Here is a 6000-nt window from a genome sequence, read left to right as displayed (position 1 = left end):
ACACACAGAATATAATTTTACTTTTTTTAAAAAAACCTACCATTTTCTTTATTACATTATGATAGCAATTTTTCATTTTAAAAACCTTAATTATTTAATTATTTTAAACTTTATTATAATACTTAGTAGCAGTAAGTTTATAACAAAAATATGGCTATTTCAGATCACTTTACAGCACATACTCCTATAAAAATTTAAAAGTTAATTGTAGTTTTGTTTTTTCTTTTTTTAAAGGGCAATTGGGGTTAAGTGACTTGCCCAAGGTCACACATCTAGTTTTTGTGTTAAGTATCTGAGGCCAGATCTGAACCCAGGTCCCCCTGACTCCAGGGCCGGTGTTCTATTCACTGTGCCACCTAGCTGCCCCAAAAGTTAATTGTAGTTAAAGCAGTGATCATCTTAAAATTTTATGTCTGGTATAACCAATATTCCTAGTTTTGCATTCCTAGGTCATTGCAACCAAATGATGGAGAAAAACTGAATCACATTGAGTATGCCTGCCCTCTCCCTCCCCTCGCTTCCCCCCCCCCACCAAAGTACAATGTATAAAATGCACATCTTTCAGTTTATACTATGCAAAAATAGTTTAAAATGCATTCCAGGTCAATATGTTACATTAAAGAATAGTTTTTAATAAGAACTTGGTCCTCAAAAAAAGCAAAAAGCAAAAAACTATTTTCAACATGATAACAAAAGACAGTGGAATTAGGAATTTTTAGATCATGTGGCCCATGTAGCTTTATGCAGAAAACTTTGCCCCAAAAGCCTGCAACTGATATTTCTCCAGACAGCCACCTCTGTTTCTCAAAGCACATCTGCATGGTCACTCTCTCATCATTCCACATAAGCACTTACTTCGAGCTGTTAGACTGGCACACAGATCTCAAGCTATGTAATTAACACAAAACCCAGGAACTAATTTGACTGTGTTACTTAGAGAAACAGAACTGTAATTATTTTCCCTACTGTACTGAACTAGTCATAGTACAGTTTCATGCTATTCAATTCTCTCTACATGGAATTCCTAACAGCCAAGATTATAACTTAACAGTTAATTAAAAACTAAAATTTCAGCTTAATTATTAATTACTGGTTGCTTTTTTAGAAGGTGATTATAAAGATTACATAAAACTACCACAAGGCATTATTACTTTCTGACAAGTAGAATTGATAATGAATTCTCATATAGTAAGTGACTTAAGATATGAATTATTTTGATGTTAACATCAAAACAAAATCTGAGATGTTCTTGATGTTCTGTTGTTTCAATCATGGACTCTTTGGGACCCCATTTGGGGTTTTCTTGGGAAAGATACTGGGTCCTTTTCAGATCACTTTATAGATGAGGAAACTGAGGCAAACAGGGTTAAGTGACTTGCCCAGGGTCACATAGATAGCAAGGTTCTGAGACCAGATTTGAACTCAGGAAGATAAGTCTTCCTGACTCCAGGCCTGGTCCTCTATCCACTGAGTCACCTAATTGCCTTCTTTTATATATTGTAACTCTTTAAGTGTGGCTATTTCTTTCCCTTAGTACTGTATATATATATTGATAATCTGGACAATGCTCCACGATCTTAAATTTCGTAACGTTTGAGCAAAACCACACTTCATTTTATCCAGAATGCAAACTACATTTAATTTCTATGAGATGTTTCTTAGTAACTGGTTAATTTTTGACAGTTAAACTAAAGTTAATATTGTACTGTATTCCAAATGATTTCAAATCATAAGGAAAACTGAGTTAAGTATATAAAGAATTAAGTTCAAAGAAAAATCCAAAGTTACTATGAGAAAAAAGCAATAAGAAATGAGGATTATGACCTATGAGTGCTCTTCATGTTTTTCCCCATCACTAAAGAGTAGTATCTGAATGTAACCTCAAATGTCCTGCTACTACACAGTGGTGTCAAACCCAAATAGAGATAGATCCCTGTGGGCTCCATTGACTTAAAAAACCACAAATTAACCTTATCTGTGTTGCATTTTTATATTTCCAATTACATTTTAATCTAGTTCTGGCCCCACTTGGAAGCAAGTAGCCCAGGGAATGTAAGTTTGACACTTCTGCTCTAAAGTATACTTACTTAAAAGTAAAGGCCACTGGCAGAGCCAGGATGGGATTGATTAAAGATAGCCACCCAGGTGAACTCTCCCGACATTCCCCTTCAAATTAAATTTAATTAATTTAAATTAAAGCCTCACATCAAATTTTGGAGTGGAAAGGCCAACAAAAAGTCAGAGTGAGACATTTTTCTGGCCTAAGAAAACTTAGGAGGTCAACAGGAGAAGTCTGTGCCAGCAGAGTAGAGCCGGTGGTGAGTCCAGGCACACTACGATGGCAACAGTGGCCACAGCAGCGGCAGCTTCAGGAGCCCTCAGCATAGAGATGGAAAGAGGGCTGGATAATTGGTCAGAAAGAGATTAGAGGGGATTTTTTTTGTTGGCACTGGATATAGCTGGTGTTGATTCCCCATGCTCTATTGCCCATACACAGTTCTGGGTAATAGTTCCAGCATGGAGAGGAGTGCTGGTGATTGGTCAAAAAAGAGTAGGGGTCTTGATCACAGTTTCAAAGCAAAGAGGAGGGCTAGTACTTCTGACTGCAGGGGACCAGGGGCCCTTCATGGGTAAAAACCAGAATGCAGACCAGAAGAGCAGTGATCATACCTCTTCCAGGATCCCACCACCTTAGAAGAACCAAAAATTTGAAGACTCTCAGAACTAGCTCTGAAAATAGCATCATGGAAAAGCCCCAAGCTTAGGAAAAGACTTCCTCATCTTCAGGTGAGCAGAGCCTAACTTTAACCAAAGTTTGAAGTCAATAAATAGGTTGGAAAAATGAGCAAACAACAAAGATTTTCACCATAAAAAGTTACTATGGTGGCAGGGAAGAGCAAGACATAAACTCAGAAGAAGACAACAATGTGAAAACAGCTAGCAATTTTTTAAAAAAAGGTTTCAAAGAAAAATGTTAATTGGACCCAAGCCCAACAAGAATTCCTAGAAGAGTTAAAGAAAGAGCTAAAAATGGTAGTGGAAAAACTGGGAAAGGACATGAGAGTGATGCAAGAAAATTTTGAAAAGAGAATTAATAGCTTGGTAAAAGAAACACTAAAAAATCCTGAAGAAAAGAATACCTTAAAAAGCAACATTGAGAGAATCTGCAACCCAGAATTAAAAAAAAAACAAGCATTAAAAAAAGTTGTTTTTACATGCAACTGGGAAATAAGATATACAGGCAATGGGGTATAGAAACCCATGTAGAAAGTGAGGGGGAAGAGGACAAGGAGGAGGATAGGGGGTGATATAAGAGAGGGCAGACTAGAGGAAGGAGTATTCAGTATGCTTGCCATCTTGGGTGGGGGGTAGGGGAGAGAAGGGGAGAAAATTTGTAACTCAAAATCTTGTGGAAATGAATGTTGAAAACTAAGAATATATAAATAAAAAAATTTTTAAATTGGCCCAATAGTAAAAGAGGCACAAAAATCCACTGAAGAAAAGAACTCCTTGAAAAGTCAAATTGGTCAAATGGAAAAAGAGATACAGCATCTCATGGAAGAAAATATTTTCTCAAAAATTAGAATTGGGCAAATGGAAGCTAATGATTCCATGAGATATCAAGAAAGAAAACTAAGTCAAAAGAATGAAACAATAGAAGAAAATGTGAAATATTTCTTTGGAAAAACAACTGACCCAGAAAATGGATAAAGGAGAGAAAATTGAAGAATTATTGGACTACCTGAAAGTCATGATCTAGAGCCTAGACATCATATTTCAAGAAATTATCAAACTACCCTGATATCTTAGATACAGAAGGTAAAACAGAAATTGAAAGAATCCACTGATTACCCCTGAAAGACACTGAAAGAGAAAATGAAAACTCCCAGGAATATTATAGCCAAATTTCAGAACTCTAAGGTTAAGGAGAAAATATTTCAAGCAGCCAGAAATAAATATTTCAAATATCATAGCACAGTCAGGATCATACAAAGATTTAGCAGCTTCCATGTTAAAGGAGCAGAAGGTTTGGAATATGAAATTCTAGAAGGCAAAGGAGCTAGGATTACAACCAAGAATAAGCTATCCAGAAAAACTGAGTTCAATTCTTCAAGGGAAAATGTATATTTAATGATATAGAGGAATTTCAAGCATTCCTGATGAAAAGACTAGAGCTGAATAGAAAATTTGACATTCAAACACAAGACTCAAGAGAAGCATAAAATGATAAACATGAAAGAGTAATCATAAGGGACTCAATAAAGTTAAACTGTTTACATTCCAATATGGGAAGATGACACATGTAACTCCTAAGAACTTTATCATTATTAGGACAGTTAAATGGAGTTTACTTAGAAAGAGGGCATAGGTATAAATTGACTATGATAGGATGATATAAAATAAATAAAAGGGTGAGAAAGAGGGATTCACTATGAGAAAGTGGAAGAGAGAGGTAGAATGGAGAAAATTTTCTTTCATAAGAGAGATATGTAACGAAGAGATTTTACAATGGAGGAGAAAATGGAGGGGGGTGTGGTAAGCAATACTTGAACCTCACTCTCATTAGAAGTGGTTCAAAGATCAAAGAATATATGTACATATGTGTGATGTATGTCTATATGATACACACACACATTCAGTTGTATATAGAAATGTAATTTACCCAATAGGGAAATAGGAGTGGAAAAGGATTAGGAAGGGGGGTGGGAGTGGGAAGGGATAATAAAAGGGAGGAAAAATTAAGGGAGAAAATGGCTAGAAGCAAAATAGAGTTCTGAGAAGGGACAGGATAGAGAGAAGGAGAGAGGAAGAAACAGAAGAAAAGGGGATGGAGAGAAATACAGTTAGTATTCATAACTGTGAATGTGAATAGGATGAATTCATCCATAAAACTGAAGCAGATAGCAGAAGGAGTTAGAAAACAAACTACAACAATATGTCGTTTACAAGAGACATATTTGAAACAGAAAGACACACACAGAGTTAAATTAAAGGACTGCAACAGAATTAAATATACTTCCACTGAACTAAAAAAAAAAAGGCAGGGGTAAGCAATCATGATCTCAGGCAAAGCAAAAGCAAAAATAGACCTAAACTACATTATATTAAAAGGTACCATAGATAATGAAATAATATAGAAAATTTCTACAGCAAGTTTCTCTGATAAGGTCTCATTTCTCAAATGTATACTGACTAGAAAACTGATTCACACTTATAAAAATAAGAGCCATTCCCCAATTGATAAATGGTCAAATGCTATAAACAGGAAGTTTTTGGAAGAAGAAATCAAAGCTAATTATAGTCATACAAAAAAATGCTCTACGTCACTATTGTTTAGAGAAAGGTAAATTAAAACAAGTCTGAGGTAGTATCTTACATCTATTAGAAATGATAAATGCTGGAGGGGATGAGGGGAAACTAGGTACACTAATGAATTCTTGGGGGAGTCTGGTTCAATTATTCTGGAAAACAATTTGGAACTATGTTCAAAAGGCTATAAAACTGTGCATACCCCTCAACTCAGCAGTACGACTGCTAGATCTGTATCCCAAAGAGATCAGAGCAAAAAAAGAAAAGGACCTACCGTGTTTCCCCGATAATAAGACACTGTCTTATTAATTTTTTGGACAGAAAAACACCAGAGGGCTTATTTTCAGGGGAGGGCTTATTTTAATGAACATTAACAGCAATTTTAATAAACAGGTAAATGTGAACAAAAAAAATGTACCTTTATTCAATAAGCAAATCACTGGGGAAGAATAGGATGACACGCTCACTGCTGCAGCTCTGATTGGATGCAGCTCGGAGCACGGCGTGTGTTTCACTGGGGGGGGACGGTGCATACAGAGGGTACCTTAATGTAGCATGTAGCGCAGGGGATCACCTTCACTACAGTAGCAATCTCAATAGGGCTTATTTTCGGGGGAGGGCTTATTTTAGAGGAATCTTACACAGTAAGGGGAGGGCTTATTTTCGGGGTCGGTCTTATCGGGGAAACAC

Source organism: Petaurus breviceps, unplaced genomic scaffold (assembly GCF_028583685.1).
Source record: "Petaurus breviceps papuanus isolate PSGF00001 unplaced genomic scaffold, PetGlider_PUasm1.0 91023, whole genome shotgun sequence".
Taxonomy (NCBI): Eukaryota; Metazoa; Chordata; class Mammalia; order Diprotodontia; family Petauridae; genus Petaurus; species Petaurus breviceps.
This window is presented reverse-complemented; position numbering follows the sequence as displayed.